At 40.6% G+C, this 17378-nt stretch overlaps 1 long non-coding RNA gene across 11 annotated transcripts in view; it reads left to right on the top strand.

Annotated features, from left to right (window-relative positions):
• LOC117886420 overlaps positions 1 to 17378 on the top strand; it is a 200210-nt gene that overhangs the window by 130181 nt on the left and 52651 nt on the right. For 10 of the 11 annotated variants that reach the window (XR_004647967.1, XR_004647969.1, XR_004647968.1 and 7 more), the window contains one exon: positions 13316 to 13454. This is a non-coding gene — a long non-coding RNA (uncharacterized LOC117886420). Of the gene's footprint in view, positions 1 to 10218; positions 10337 to 13315; positions 13455 to 17378 lie in introns of those variants that run through there. The other variant, XR_004647965.1, reaches the window with a different exon arrangement.

Below are 17378 nucleotides of genomic sequence, written 5' to 3'. Positions count from 1 at the left end.
AAGAACATGAAAGGAAAAGGCATTTGGGGCCACGTGTTGGCCAGGGGTGGAGGGGGTTGGGGAGAGGGAATGGGATTGAAGGCACTCAGCATATTTTAAGAGATTTTCAGCAGTCATTTTAGCCATATAGCACGAGCACATCCCCTTTCTCATGTGCCCAAATAGTGCAGAATCAAAGCAGCCCAAAGTTTTCAGGATGACGCATTATGTGCTCTGGTTTCTTTGCTTGCTTCTAATATCCAGCTTTCTGTCCAGTTGTCATAGGGATAGTGGATATGCACATTTTCCTCCCCAGCTGAATTTTCCATACAAATCCCAATTTTACAGCTCTCTTGTGTTCTCCAATATGAGAAATTATGTTCCTGCCAGTTTTGATCCATGTGAACATAAGCATAATCTGAGCCTGGGAGAGAATTAATAAATCCCTGTGCACGTTTCTTGGGAAGGAATTCTGGTGTGTTTTCAAGACTATGATGCAATTTCATTGATGGGATGAAAATAATTTTTCCCTCCGTCTACACCTTGGGTTACACATTAGCTACATTAGAGCACATGAAATATTACTAAGCACACCTAGAAAACAACAGTAATTTCCTTCTTCCTTTTCCCACCATTTCTAAATCCTTTGTGTTTTTTTCCTTTCAGCTTTAAACAACATTTACAGGTTGCTTTATTTTAAGCCTAAATCAATCCATCATAGCTCTTTTACTGGCTACAAGCCTTCCTTCCTTCCTCCTGCTGCACTAAAAATAATATTTCTAGAAGCAACCTTCCCTGTGATCATGCCAGCAGCAGTTGACTGAGCACCAACTGAATCAACATAGTGGGATGAGTGCAGAATAGCACCGTTGCATTATTACCTGATGAGAATGCAGTAGCTCCATTAGAAACACTATTAATTACTTGTTAAAATCCACATTATATCTTGACAACTGCACAAGTAACACCTGCTCCACTACAAGTCCTGTTTAGCAATGAGTAGGTACCCTAGTGAATGCTTTCAAAGTTGATCAAGTTTTCTCTTTCTTCCCCCTTCGCCATAGGTGCTGGAACTAGGGAAGCTGCCGCACTCCCTGTCTTGAAGTGGTTTCCATCATATACAGGGTTTATAGTTTGGTTCAATGGCTCTCAGCACTCCCACTATACAAACAGTTCCAGCGCCCTTGTCCTCTACTGTTTTCACTTCCTCAGTTTACCTCTGATTTTCAATTCTTTAATGATGGAATCTAGATGTTCACTTTCCTGTTCAATTTTCATATTTGTTTTTATGATTCAGGTGCTAAATGGAACCTTCCATCTGGTATTTTAGTTTATTTTATTTATTTTATTTATTTTGCATCTATCTTCACAACAGATAGCTGACTGCTGCCATAGGTTTCTTAAGGTCACTTCCCAAATGCTATGGAGCTTTCAAGATCCAACATTCCATCTGCTTCTTAAAAGGGCAGCACGCAGAATGTTTTTTTCTCTCAACATTGATTTTTCTACAGTTTTGACTACTCCATAAAGATTCACACAGAGAGGGAAGTGGCTATGTATGTTTGTTGTGGATCATCGCAATGTACAAAGAAAGAGCAGAACAGCAAGTCATGCTGAAGAAGCATGTAGTACAGAAATAGTAGTTTGGAATATTCTGGAGATCCACGAGGATGAACATGCTTATTAAACTTTGTATGGGTTGCATTAGTATTAGAATGCAGTATTCAATCTGGCAAAATATGCCATTACATAAAAACTGTGACATCTATTCTATTGTGCAGCATTTTGTCGTTCCTTTCTTTGATGTGTCCGGCTTTTGTTCTCTTTACTGTTCTTGTACTCTGGTCTGTGGACGTAAGTCTCAATTAGAGGTGAGTCTGAGGGTTTGACTACACCTAGAGCTATATAGGAACAGCTAGTCCTGAATAATGCCATGTGTGGCTTCTGTTATTTTGGAACCCACAGGGTTAAGATAAATAGGACTGAGGTATTCTTACGCAATAAGAATGTCCACACATGGGATTATTCAGGACTAGCTGTTCCTGAATAACTCTATGCATAGATAAGCCGTTAGTTGCACAGTTAGGGTTTGGAATTGGATCTTGAATCTGGACTTTCCCAAGTTTGGGGGCATTTGGATTATTTCTATATTTTGATTTGTTTTGCACCTCTCCCAGGCTCGAGGGTCTTTACCCAATTTAAAATCCACATTAATCAATACACCGCTTAAAACCTTCAATTAATACAATGATGCAATTAATGGACTGCCCCACAATAACAACAACTAATTTACTCTATGCAAACCAGAATCATACTGGGACTTATCTATTCACCTGTTGACTCCCTTTCTGCATATAATATTTTGGGGAGACAGGTGGTCTGATCACAGGGCTGGAGCCAGGAACCCTGAGTGCAAATTCTAGAAGCCTTCTGTGGCACTGGGCAAATCACTTAAGGCTGTGTTACTTATTTGTTAGCATTTATTGTTTATAGTGAGGTAATGCCCAAATGATCCAATCAGGATTAGGGAGCTCCCCCAGCAGTAAAATGCAGCGGTTTTGTAATGTCAAGATACAGATAAACAATTTTTACATTTGAACAGTGCTTTGAGAATGAAATGAGCTGTAAAAAGGATTGTTTACATGCAAATTCCACCTGTTTAATTTAAAGTGTGTTATTAAACTGATTTAGTTAAACTGGTGCAAAAGGTTGTGTGAATTCTCTTATTTAGGTTTAAAGCAGGCTTATTTGGGTTTAATTTAAATCAGTCAGGAACAGGTTAAAGGTAAACCATTTGAATAAGTCATTCCAACTGAACTAAGTGTGTCCACTAGGAGTTTGCACTGATTTAATTAACCTAATTAAAGTTTGTGTGTAGATCTGAGTTAAGTATTATGTTAATGTTATTATAAGGGCCCAATTCTACAATGCCTATACATGTGCTGTCAATGGGAGATTTATTTGCATCAGGAAAGATAGAAAAGATGACTTCTAGTGAGAACAAATTTTAATTATTTACATAGGGTTTTTTTATCCACAAGTCTGTAGTTAAGATGGAAACTAAAAACCATAAAAGGGAAATAAAAAAGTCTGTGCATGATGCAACAAATCTAGGCAGCTTGCATACCTCAGAGAAGTTACCTGGCTGTACCTCAGAGGTCCTTTGAGTTAAAATATGCAGAAGAGAATTCAAATGGAGATTACACTTCTGAAAACTGAGAAACAAATAATCCTCTATATTGGATTCCCTATACAGCTTTAAATGCTGGGTGAACACTGCATATAAAAATGTTCACAATATTTGTTTTTATTTAAAAACAAATTCCTGTTGACAATGTTCATGCCCTTTTTGTATTTATGTTCCATCAATATTCTAGTGAATTAGGGTGGTTGTTTTTTTTTTTGGCATGGCTACTCATGAAAAACATGGTTGAATGTCTGATTATTCCCAGAAAGCAAATTTCAAGTTGCGTAAGTAACCAATGATAGTGTGAATTTTGAATTTGAGATTATGAATTTTTTTTAGTTACATAAATCATACAGTGAGGCAACAGAAACAACACCTCATGACTGAGGTTAATCACCACCACAGCATGACTGATGAATGTAGAATATTTTCAGTGAATTCTTTGTGAGAAATCTACAGAGCAAGAATTAGTTGCTGAAGAAATTTACAAATAATCTGAATAATGAGTAGATTTGAGAAATATTCCCAAATAATGCCTAAATTAGAAAAATTTGGAATAGGTTTATGAACAAAGAAGAACTTGTGACAAATGATTTAAGCCTATTTACAGTTCCAACAGTTTCTATTCATAATGGGCCACATTCAGACTTCATTTAAATAGCAGCAAAGGTAGTCAAGTTTTACCCACTTAAATCAAGTTTGAATTTAGCGTAACTGTTTTAAGGATCTGATCCAAAGCCTACTGAAATCAATGGGAACTTGTCCACTGATTTCAATAGGCATTGGATCAAGCCCTAACTGCATTTTGAATGTGGAAATGAAGAATTTGTAAGGTAAAGATTAGTACTAAATCATCAAGTTAATTTGCCCAGCCCTATCAAAGCTGAAATCAGCAAATCTAATTTCCTGCAAAGGCTTTCGCTATTGTTTACAGATGTAAAGCACATATAGATGTACAACTGGAGAGTTATCTGGCCTCAAAACACTGTTGATTGTTTGACTCAGGAGCGTAATAAAACTGTCAGCCAAACTCTACCACTGGACAAAAAATTATCTGTACTCCATGACAGGGGCTTGTCGGTGATTTGCAGTGTGAACTCCTGGGGGCCTAATAATCATAAAATAGCTCAATTTTTTTTTCACAGCTATTAGGAGACAAAAATGGGATGTATTTTAGTGCTGGTAATCACAATACTACTATACATTTTTAAGACATCTCCTGACTCCACTGCTGTCTGGATGCACTGCCCAACCACAGCTCTCCAGCCCAGCCCTGCCTCTGCTCATAGAACCTGGAGCGAATCCCACAGAGACTGGTCCTCCTCTCCCAACCCTGGTCAGCTCTGTGGAGCAGCCCCGCAGCTGCATATCTCCTTCTCCAGCTCAGATGCTGAGTCCAGCATCATCACCACCACCATTTCCCCCCGCCCCACCCCCAGCATGTAAGGCTCTCTACACTCTGAGCTAGGGCTGTGATTCCCCTGCTCATGTCCACATATCACATTAGATCTCATAGAGCCTGTGTGAGCATAATAGCCATGGTAACACACGTAGCAGTTGCAGAGGTGTGGCTAAGCCATGCTGAGTACAAACCTGCCTGAAACCAGTGGGTATGTACTTGGCATGGCCCAGCTGTTCCTCAGCTGCTGCTACTATGCTACACTAGCTCCATGAGAGCTACGGTGACTATGTGCACCCAGGCAGGGGAATCACGCCCCTAGTTAGCTCATAGTGTAGACATAGCCCATAACAGAGGGCAGTGGGGGGGAAAGATGTCAAGAGGAGGTAGAGTCCCCCAGGGTCCATATTTAGGGGCAGGCTCTCCCTAGCTGACTGACAGAGCCAGGTGAATAACTGATCTTTTAGTTCCGTGGCACTTCTGGAAAATAAAAAAAACACCCCATGGTTTGGGGTCAAACAATATGTTTTGTGTGAGCCTGAAACAAAATGTTCTGTTTCAGTTTCCTGCTTTTTTAATAGTTTAAAATAAAATTGAAGGAAGTTTGAAGGAAAAAGTTGTTTTGAACTGAAAAATTGAACAATTTCAGTTAAAAAATGTCAAATTGAACTGTTTTGATTTTTTTCACAATTTTTTAGTTTATTTTAAACTGAAATAATTCAGTGAAATCAACATGAGTTTGTGAAATGTTTCAGTCAACTCAAATCTACATTTTTGATCATCATCATCATCATCATCATCATCAAAAAAAAGTTTCAATCCAAAAATTTCACCCAGCCCTACTGACAAGGAAACCATGATAGAGTTCAGTGTCCTCCCAATCTACCGAGCACTGTAGCTGCCAGCAAGCTAGGGGACCCACTGGGCCAAAGAAACTCCTCTCTAAGGGAAATATGCTGGAGGAGAGGGCAGCCGTCCCCCCACCAACAACCTCAAAATCCCCACCTATAGCATCTCTTCTGGGAGAGACTCACCCCAAGCACCCAAGCTGCCTTCTCTTAACCTCAGACAGCTCAGCTGTTCAGGGTGGAGGGAGAGGTGGAAAGAGAGTGATGGTGATCCATAGACAGCAAGCCAAAGAGGGCGGCGAGCCTATTGATTCACACCATCTCCTGCACAGTCGTCATCCTCAGGACTGATCAAACTGGAGTGGACCCCCCCAGCCAATTGGATATTTATGATATTGGGCACCAATATAAGAACCTACCTAAATACACTGGGAGCAAAGGGCCTCTGCACTCCTGCAGATTGGGCCTATTTGAATGTTATCAGATATCTGATAGTTTAAAACAACAAATGAGTCTCATTATTTCAATATGCCCTTAGAGTCTTATTTGCTGTGTTTGAATCCCTAAATCTAGAGCACTAGAAGAATCTTGTAAGTCTAACCCCTCAGTATTTGTTTACGTGAACTCAGCAGTTCATTGGTAATATCAAATAAAGCGCTGTGTGGTCGAATGCTTGCATTCTCAGCGGCCAGAGTACATGGGGTCTATGTAGTGCTTTAATTTTTGTCTTTATTATTATTTAGATTGCAGTAGTCACCTACATTACGCTAAAGGTCAAAATTTCAAAAGCAACCAAGTGACTTAGGAGCCTAAAATCCCATTAAAAATGACTTAGGAGCACTCACGAGCCCAAGTGCTTTCCAAACACACATGAAGGTTGGTCAACGCCAGGAACTTACGTTGGTATAACTCCATCACTCAGGGGTGTGGGAAATCCATGCTCCTGAGCGACGTCGATAAACTGACCTAACCCCGGTATAGACAGCACTGTCAATGGGGGAGCTTCTGGGAGGGGTGGATTACCTACACCAATGGGAGAAGCCTGCCTGTCGGCTTCACTGATGCGCTACAGCAGCACAGCTGCATCGCTGAAGGTGTAGAAAAGCCCGAAGACTTTGCTGCCCTGAGCAGTGTAAACACATATAATGAATATTCATCAGTAATGTACCTGCCACAGTATAATATACAAAATACAGACAGTTTCTGGCCTGCAGAATGTAACCCAAGCAAGACAGACACATAGTGTAGACAGGAGGCATTGGGAAGCCCAAAGGAAGGAATCCCTAGGATGGCTTATTTATTATATCCTGCTGTGTATTTATTTTCTCCCTCTTTATGCCTCTAAGCACTGCTCAAAAACAAAACACCCCCTACCCCCAAAAAACAGTGACAATGATATCAATGATAACAGGAACACTACTTAGATTGCAGATATCTTCAGTTACACACATTAACTAATTTGTTAGTCTCTAAGGTGCCACAAGTACTCCTGTTCTTATTGCGGATACAGACTAACACGGCTGCTACTCTGAAACCTGACTAACTAATGACGCCTCACAACATCCGGGTGTGCTGGAGCCCTTTAAATCCTCATTTTTTCCTTTGACCAGGCAGCTTGGGGGTGAGACAAACACCTTCAAAGAGGCAGACCCCAGAGATGTCAGTTGTGATTCATTAATGTTGTATGTACGGAGGCATAATCAAACCGAGAAGAGCGGAGTGACTTTCCACAAGAGCAACAGCCCTAAAATGAGACTCCTTGTTGAAATAGCCAAGCTCCCTGTGCAGATTGCTGCTATATTTTATACTATCAGCAGAGCTCGGGGCATCCAGGCAAGCCCCATCCGCCCCCTCTTTCGCTTCCATTTAGCCACAGCTCTGGAGGTTTAATTGCACATTCTTTTCAAATGACAGGTTTACCTTTCCTTTGCCAATGCTGCACATACTATAGGTACATTGCTCCCTACAAAGAGGGGTCTCAGTTAAGGAGGAATGGCAACGTGGAAAGATATATTCCCTTTTAAAGAACTAATCTGGATGGCTTTTAGGTACTTAGAAATAAGCCAGAGACTTTGGTGCAGGGGAAATTTAGGCTCAGTAATAAGTGAATTTCAATTTAATTGCTTCTTTAAAAAAAATTACGGATGGATTTCTAAACACAGCAGGAAAGACACAGCCTGCATGACTCACTTTGGCTGCAGGAATGAGGCACAAAGTTTATTAGCAGACTGATAATGTGCCCATTTCTTTATCTGCAAATGTTGAACTTATTTGATATGCATTGCTGGATCTGTTGGGAGTCTAGTCACAGATTCCCATCTAGTGCTAATTGCACATGCTACTCTTGATGTTGTTCCCAGTGAAGAAATGGCTGAGAAGTCCACCCTGGATTGCGCACAAAGTCCATGATAGAGGAGAAATATAGCAATAGGAACCTGCATATAGATTAATGTACAGAGCCATGCCAATGCCATTGTTTGGTTTACACCCAGCTCTAGGGCTGTGCTTCGCCCAATCTTTGGTTTTGCACAAGTTTCATTATGTTCAAACTGGCAGGCTTGGTTTGTGTGGGTTTGAGGTTCACACCTACTGAGCTTTGCTTGGGGGTTCAGATTAATGTGAACGCAAAAGCTCCCAGCTAATCTCAGAGTGAACCCAGAAGCACCTCACTTGGGGTTGGATCCAAAGGTCATTGAAGTCAACGGAAAGACTCCATTGACTTCAGTGGCCTTGAGATCAGGCCCTTCTGTAAATGACACCAGTGACTTTTGCCTCACTTGTGCCCTCTGAATCGATTTCCCCATTACATTGAAGACAGGTGTCAAGGTTCCTCCTTCACATACTTTAGGGTAACTTCATGGGTCCTGAAGGCTTGTAACACTGAGCCTCCCTCTCCTATGAACTTGGCAGTGGCCAGCAGGCCAGGCTTTGCCATCTTTCATCCTGGGTGCAGCCATGTAGGAAACAACCGTACTGACACACAGCAGGCAGACCGAGCACTCGCCCTGCCAGATGGGCAGCAGGGGAAAGGATTTAGGCTCCCTCCTGTATTAAACATTTGAGTTCAGGAGTGCTGGTAAGAGATTGGACTTCATTTACTGGCCCCATCACCTTAGTAACCCTGTTACATGACACTGACTCCAGTGGCTATCATCACACCTCCCCTGGAATGAGCAGCTCTGCACCAGCACAGTGCGGGCCTGTGGTTAAATGCTGCAATCTGGCCCTATGTATGTAATACTCTGTACTTTAGGTATGTGGTACAGTAACTTGAGCAATCCAAATAATGTGCATTTAGTCATATAGCCTTACAAATTAGGATCACACTTTAATGCAGTTATTCATTTTCTCCTGCGTCTTAAAAATATACTAAATCTATCACTGGAGTGCAGTGTTTCCAGACTCCTCAGTGCTGAGGGAAAATTTGCATTGGATACGAAAAGTTACTTTGCACCCAGGGACATTTCAAGAGTGTTTTGTGTGCAGAATTTTTATTTAATGTAAGGATAGATTGTAAAATATGCATTCTACATTAAATGCATGGTGCCAGGATCGTTTTAGTGAAAAATCTCACATTTGCAAATAGCTAATTTAGTTCTTTGTCTCTTATAACTTTTTTTTCCCTGCATGCATTCTTATCTTTGAGTGAGTTCACTGATCGTATTTCATTGCTTTGGGCTGATAGGAAACTGAAGGAAACTGTGCTTACAGATTTGCTGCTAGATGTTTTTAAAAATTACAGTTGTATTCAACCAAATATTCAAAAAGCAGAGTAAATATTTCTGAGGAATCGTTGTCAGTTGAATATGAGGCGTTAATGTTTGTTGGCTTGCTCCTCTGTGATCTGCAAAGAAGGTTAGGAAATATCTTAGGTCTCATCTTTCCTGTTATGATAAATAACTGATCTGTGGTCAGAGCTGTAAAGTTCATAACCTACCCAGAAAAACTTAGGAACAAACCACTTCTTACCACTGCTGCTGCAACATTATGTAAAGTGGAAAACCTATTTTCCTGGGGAGGGGTGCTGCTGAAAGATGATTTCACAAAAAGAGGAAGCCCCTGCTGTTTATCCTGCTTGATCCAAAAGTGCAACATTTCCTGTGGCCAGATCTGCAGTAAAATCAAAGGGGGCAGCCATTTTCTGTGGTCTATTGCTTCCTACAACATATGCATGTGAGAGAGGAAGAAAATTACCATTTATTATAAAACCACCCCGAGTCCTCCTTATCTGATTAATCAATTAAAAACAATGATGCGTTGATAATAACACCACAATGTCCACCTTATTATCTGCTTTTCACATCTGTCTAGATGAAATGTATCAGTAAGACTCCTGCAAACACACAAGTTGATAAAATCTACGCTTGCAGGAGGTCATTCAAATATTCGATTGTGCAAAGCAGATAAATCTTGGATTTTAGAGAATCAGCATGATTGTTTCAAAGCAATCTAAAAATTAAGACCCTGTTAATAATCAATACTTAAAGCCCAATCCTGGCATCCTCCTGGCACAAGCAAAACTTCTACTGAACTCACTGGGATTTTTGCATACACAAAGGCTGTGTTAACTTCTTTTTGTGTCATGGACAGCGACGGGCAACCTTATAAAAATACAGATAGATCAACTTCAGGATCAGGACTTATAGTAAATGCAAACAGACACAAATGAAAACAGATTGACTTTTTACTGAGTGATAGACAGCCTATTAGCTTTTATTAAGTATTCACAAGCAATTTCAGCAAGCAAGGTGTGTGCCTGACAGTAGTTGCATTGTTTGAGATCAAGGGTCAGTGTACTGATTAATGCAGAGAACACTCACCAGCCTGGGAGTGCACAAATTTCTCCTCCAAAATACTTGAGGGACTTCATTTAGCTGTATAAAAATATTCGCCCGTTACTTAGGGACATCCAGACTGTGGCAGGTGAGTCTGGAAGGGCATTTTGGCTTTATATATAATGTTACATAAAACTGCATTGAATTAACATTATTAAAGTTGCAAAATCAAGCTCTTAAGGGCTAGGAAATGCCAGAATTAAGGTTGTCTGTGTAACTTTAATTCAGCATTCCTTGTGCGTGAGCATTATTATACAGTCTTTAGTTACAAGATCACATACTATTTTTCCACAGGGCCCTCATTCAGGGCACAGGATGGACAGTACTTACTTAATGAGCAGCTAGTCAGTATTTTGTCTTATCCTCATTATTCAATGTATGGCTATAGGCCTTTTTTACTGCACGCTAGTCAAACCGTGCTCCGAAGACAGAATTATTAATTTCCCCATGGGTGTTTCTATGGCACACATCTCTACAGCAGCTGAAGGTTTCACAAATGTAAATTAATTTATTTTTGCGACTTTCCTGTGAGGTAAAGGTTTGGTATTATCCCTGTTTTACTTTTGGGGTGCTGAGGCACAGAGAAACTAAGATCCAAACCATCCACTAATTTTGGGTGCCCATCTGAGACCCTGAAGACCTGATTTTTCAGAGTACTTGGCATCACATAGTACTTTATATATTCAAGCACAGCTTCTAGTGATGTCAGCTGCAGTTGCAAGTTGTCAGCACCTGAGTTTTAAGTCAGGTATCCAAAAAATAAAGAATAAACTATTAGTGACCACCTATGCCAAGCTGGGTTTAAGTGACTTGCTTGGCATCACATAGGAAATCTGTGGAAGAGGCAGGGATAGAATCAAATTTTCCAGGGCAGCATTCAACTGCCTTAACTCTGAATCCATCCTTTATCTTTCTGCATTCCCTTGCCCCATTCACAACACACCTTCCCACTTGTGCAACAGGTCCTAAAGACAGCACTCTTCTATACTACTCAATCCTGATTCAGCCCCAGAGTAGATCCATCCTGTGCACTCAATGAGGAAAAATATTATGTAATTAAAGGCTGTATCATAATGCATACGCACAGGCAACTTTAATTCTGGCCCTAATTTTTGCATGCTTGACTTTAAAACTTTAATAACATTATTTTAATGTTGGGTTTTGGGGTGTAACTTTGTAGGTTATTAAAAAAGCAAAATGAAAAACAGAAATTCTATCATATGGGATCATACTGGGATCCATGTGGTTCCCCAGCAGGGTTGCAACCTTTAGATCCATAGCACAGACCTCTGCCACATGAGCTAATGGAGTAATTGATAAATGATAACAACCTATTACTGGTATATGGATAAGCATGACCTCCAGCCTATTCCTGTCACGGTCATCTCTCTTTTCCACCCCCAGCTCCTCATCCCAGTCCAATTCTGCTCACCTAGTCAGTCCCCATATCCACTCCTCAGACTTCTCATCCCAGTCCCAGTCTCTTTACCCAGCCATTCCTAATTCCTTCCTCCTAGCTCTTTGTCCCCAGTCTCTTTACCGAGCCAGTCATGGTTCCCCGATCCTGGCTCCCTATCCAATCTCTCTCTGTCTCCCATCCTTGCTTTCATTCACCCCCACCCTCCATTCCCTATCCCCACACTGGTTCCTAGTCCCAGTCTCCCTCAAAGACTCCTCATCCAATCTCAGTATCCCCACAATCCCAGTTTCTGTGTTCAGCCAGTCCCAGTTCTTCCTCTGTCTCCCAGATCCTCATCAGATCTGTCTCTCTGCTTCCTCCCCTCCTTCCTCTGCCCCACAGATTCTCAGTCCCAAGCTGCTCCCCCGCCAGCTTCTCCTCTGATCTCAGTCCCCCCAGACTTACTGGCTCCCACTCTTTCCTCCCCCAGCTGCCATTCCCAATCTCCTTGCCCAGCTAGTGGCAGTTTCGCCCCGTGTGTTATATTTGTGATAATTCCCACCTGTACTAAGCATTTTTTTCAAGATACAAAAATGCTGTCTAATCTACTTCTAAGCTATATCAGTAGATCCCTACAATGTCTTATGCTGCTCACCAACAGAAGAAGCCATACACAATGAAATATATGGCAGCAGAGTTGTGTTTCTTCTTTGTTTAATACTGTGAGTTGGAATCAAGTCTGGCATGAATTAATAGTTATAAAAAGTCTACATTTGCCCACAGTTACATGCCTGGGGTAGTACAGTTTGCTGCCCTGTTCTGAAAGCAGAGAAATAACTGGTCTCTTGGATACTGTGTGACTGACACTTGCTGTACAGCCAAATTAAATACAAAATCAGGTGCAACCAACGTCCTTGATAACAAAAAAATGCTCCTCATTTGGCTGTGAAACATTTTCAAGAAAAGAGGAGTGTGGTCTAATGGTTAGCACAGGAGGCTTGGGGGCAAGGACTCCTGGGTTCTGTTTCTGCCACTGATTCGCTATGCGACATTGAGCAAATGCCTCAGTAAAATAGGGGCAGCGATCCTACCTGTCATTCAGGGACATGTGATACTTCATGAATCAGGGCAAGTCTTCACTAGAGGCACTACATCAGTGCAGCTGCCGGTCGCTGTAGCGTGTCTGGTGAAGACGCTCTATGCTGACGGGAGAGAGCTCCCCATCAGCATAATAAAGCCATCTCCACAAGAGGCTGTAGCTATGATGATGGGAGAAGCTCTCCTACCAACATAGCGCTGTCCACACTGGTGCTTGGGTCGGTGTAAGTTATGTCGCTCAGAGAGGTGGCTTATTCACACCCCTGAGCGACATAAGTTATACCAAAGTTAGTGGTAGTGTAGACCTGGTCTTAGTATTTGTCAAAGCTGGTTCAGTCAGTGCTACAGAACATGCAGCCACAGGGGTTCTTAAAGGCTGGGGGCCTGATCCAAGGCAGACAGGTTGAAAGGCTAGGGAGATGTAATATCTATGCTCCAATGCCATGTGATGTACAACATGATGTATATAGTGATTATAATAATATTAGCCCACTGAGAATGGATCTTCTTGTTAAATTCAGGGACAGAGGCACATCACAAATGTGTCACTCTCTTCTTTCTGTTTAACAGGAAACCTCTATCTGTTATTGCCGGAACTCCTTCTATAGACACATACTCAGCAGTTCTGGATACATCCCCTCGAACGATCCCGTGGTCTGACTCTCCACCCACTCCCTGCCACCTAGCACAGTAAAGGAATTTGACTCAGGTAGGTGGGGGGAAAGGTTGCATAACCAGGGTTTGATTGTCAGTATCCAGATAGGTATGGAACTGCCTACTCCTTTTGCACACACACAGCTAGTTGCCTGCTTGCAAATGAAAAGTGCATCCCAGTCTAGGCACAAATCCATGACCACTGATTATAGGAATACTTTTCATGCCTATCTGGTCATTCCTTTGCCAGAGCAGCAGTTTCTCTATCTGATGCTTTATCTAGCGTTGCTCTCTGGCTGTTATGGGAGGATAATCCAGAAAAGTTGCTTGAAAACTGAAATTAGTGTGCGAATCATTGCTTAGGAGCAAACAGTGCATACAATTTTGTTTATTTGTAGGTTACAGAGTATGAAAAATAATGTAAGGTGTTTTTATAATCTATACTAGCCAATATGCCAATTGATCCAATCAAAATCCAAATAATCTGTGAAGGAATCTAAGGTCTGATTATTTCTGCTCTCCTTTGCTCTCGATGTTCTTGCTGTAGAAAATGCTTATAATGGCAATTTTGTGTTACCTATTTTACACTGGTTAAATTATCAGTTGGAAATTAGTCAGAGATTAGGAAACATTATGAGGTTATCAAAAAACTGGCATGTTAAGACAAAATCAGTTAATCTTTAGCCTCACTTAGAGAGAGGAAATGTAATTGCACCATTGAACTGTGTTTTACAGTCATTATCACTTAAAAAGCCCTTCAGATAATTCTATAATTAGCAAGGGATATGTAACAGGGGAAAAAAATCCGACACTGAAGGAACTCTCTCAATGGTTTCATCCAAGAATGGGATTTAGGAGATAGGCCAGTGCAATCTAGTGAAACAAAACTCCACTGAAAGACACAAACCAGAGTTTATTGATATCTTAGAGCAAGAGACACCTGGGCCTTGACTGATTGGCAAGACTCAGACAGCAGCTTGTGCTCGTCTCTAAATAACTGAAACCTGAGTAAACTGTAGTCACAAAATGGTAAACAAGTGTTCATGCTAATCAGACAACAGAGCACAGTTGCTAAGAATAACTTTCATCCCAATTATTTTTTCAGTCAGGTTCACTTAATTAAAACCTACACACTTTTTTGCACATGTTTATGTTTATACAGTACCTGTCACCACTCACTTAAGGTGATAAGAATAAGAATAGAGATTAATTCCTGGTCTCTTTTTGTTTTGATATATAAACAGCTACTAATTTCCCAGTGCATGGCACTTTGTAGAAGTGGCACTTAAATCTTGGGACTATTCACTGGCACTTTGTATTGGTATGGCTGCAGATTTGCTCCAGGGTTTGTAGAATGAATGGGATGTTCTGATGATCTTGTCCTTGTCTAGGAAACTCAAGCAGGTTTCCAAGTGACCAAAATCAAATCTCAGGCTTTGGTTTGATAAAACTTGTCTAAAGAAATAATCAGGGGTGTGATCTAGCATGGTAAGAGGATTGCATGGGATCTCCCTTATCACACGTACCTAGAGATGATTGAAAATTGTCCACCCACATTTTTTCACTGGAATATGGTGGTTTGGAGTAACAGAAATTTTGGCAGAAAAAAAATCTGGTTTTGTAAAAAATTTGGAGTTTTAATTGAAATCTCAAATATATCTATATATACAGAGAGAGAGAGAGAGAGAAAAAATCCTCTTGTCTAAATTTTTCTTGCAAAAATGTCATTTCCCAACCAGCTCTACTTGTAACATTTAAACCTAGACTAGAAAAACTAGGGAATGTACAATAAGGAACAACCCTGCACTGGAAGGGAAATGATTTAGCAGCACTTATGCAACCAGTGTGGTGACAAGGTAGTTGTGACCACTACATTTTATGGGATAGGCTTATGGCTTTCCCTTTCCCCTCATACACGTATGGGAGCCCATACTTCCAAAGATAAGAACCTAAATAGGGCATTCACCCCTTTTAGCCAATGCTTAAATTGACATGAAGTTGCATAAATGCCCATTTCAGGTGCCTGTTTGCCAATTTAAAGATCCAGATTTGGGATGGGGAGTGGATGTCCTAATTAGGAAGCTATGTTGGAGAAACTGAGACATCCCTCCAACACACACACCTGATAAATCCCTGATGTCCCATAGGACCTTATTTTAAACAGACCATTCCCTTGACACACACTCATCAACACCAAGCATCAGCAATTCAAATGTGCCATCTCCAGCTGCTCTCAGAATGCTGGGGAATCCAGGTTGGCTGGAAAGAAGTTATTTTGTGCTCGTGAAACATTCCATTACAGGGAGGGTGCATTCTCTCCTTTAGTAAATTATGTCCATAAACCCATGCAAAGAATCCCAACCGCATAATAACACAAGCGCGGTCACTTAGGATTGAATGCTGCATGTGCAGAGGTATCTCTGAGGGAATGTGAATCCTTTCCTTTGCAGCTTGGCTTCCAGAACTGCTCAGCTGCACGGCTCTCTCACTCAAATACTCCTGAGACATGTTTATACCATAACAGAAACCAGATGTTGTGAATTAATTTTATAATTACACTGCTGAAAAGAGGATACAAAGTGGCCAAATATCACTGGGCAGCAACCACAGGAAAGTCTCTCATTAAGAACATGTAACCCAAATGGAGCATAACAGTTTGACTATACCAAACATTTGGGATAAATGCTGAAATTTAATATTAAACTCACCTTTGAATTCCCCGTGCTGTCTTTGAGGGGTGTTTGGAACCCTTATTGGACTTATTCTGGGCCTGATTTTCAAATTTAGAGGTATGTAAATATCACATATCTTGCGTGCACAATTGATCATATCTATGGCAAATGGCCAGTCAGATATACAGCTGTCCATCTGCATGCATAAATACTTGAAATGAGTACACAATCACACAGTACTTATGGGCACAAGCTAAGGGCATCGCTAGCTTTGAAAAATCAGTCCCTCAAAATGTTCTGAGATGGTTACGGTTCATATCGGACTTTTGTGTTTGCGTTTTATTTAATTAATTCTAGCATAAATTAAATGGGCCAAATTTCAACATTTGTAAGCCATTGTAGCGGCTTAGATCAGGTCTGGATTTGGACCAATATGATCTGTCTGAATAACAAGAATAATAGTTTGTCATAATCAGAAATGGGTAAAAGTATCATTTTAGTAGTCTAGAATTATTTGGTAAACAGGATTATAGATTGCAAGATTTTTTTCAAATATTAGAACTTCAAGAATAGAAATAGTTATTCAGCATTTGCTATACAGCCAGACTAGTTGAGTTTTCTAATAAAGTAAATAAATAAATAAAACAAGGATATGTTGCAATCTTAGCCAGATAACTCAAGATCTTGATCATTCCCTAACTGCACTTAATTTTGGCTTTGAAACCCCAGACTAGACCCACAGGACTTAAGCAACTTCAAGGGTTACAGTATTTCTTTAGTCAATTAGAAACAATATAAAATTTCCCTCTCTGCTGAGGACATTTTAATGTTTGTTACCCATCCAGATAATTCCATTAGAGCTTTGCTTAAACTTGTTGACAAAGTTGCCTCAGTGTCTTGGTATAATATTAATTGGACAAAGTCAGAGCTTATGCTACCGAACGGTCTTTGTTCACTGCTAGTAATTAATTATCTACCTCTTAATTGGATGCTTCAGGGTTTAACACCCCTTATGGTAGAATATTTATATATTCTTTGTACAACAGCTACATTAAACCAGGATAGCGTGGCCCAAATTATTTGGGGAAAAGGACTGGCAACTAATAAGAAGATGATTGTTCCAAAAAACAATTAGAGTTTGAGTGTACTGCCAGTTGGTATAAATCTTACAACTCTTCAAGAGATGTCTTCATTATTAGTAACATTTCTCTGGAAGAAGAGAACTACAGAATTAGCATTAAGAAAGCCCTGGAAAATGAATAAATGCCAGGTTTTGTTTGGAGGCCAAGTATCATTTCGGTTCTCAC

This window comes from Trachemys scripta, chromosome 13 (assembly GCF_013100865.1).
Source record: "Trachemys scripta elegans isolate TJP31775 chromosome 13, CAS_Tse_1.0, whole genome shotgun sequence".
Lineage (NCBI taxonomy): Eukaryota > Metazoa > Chordata > Testudines > Emydidae > Trachemys > Trachemys scripta.
The sequence above is the reverse complement of the archived record's forward strand: the minus strand, read 5'-3'. Positions and strand labels throughout refer to the sequence as shown.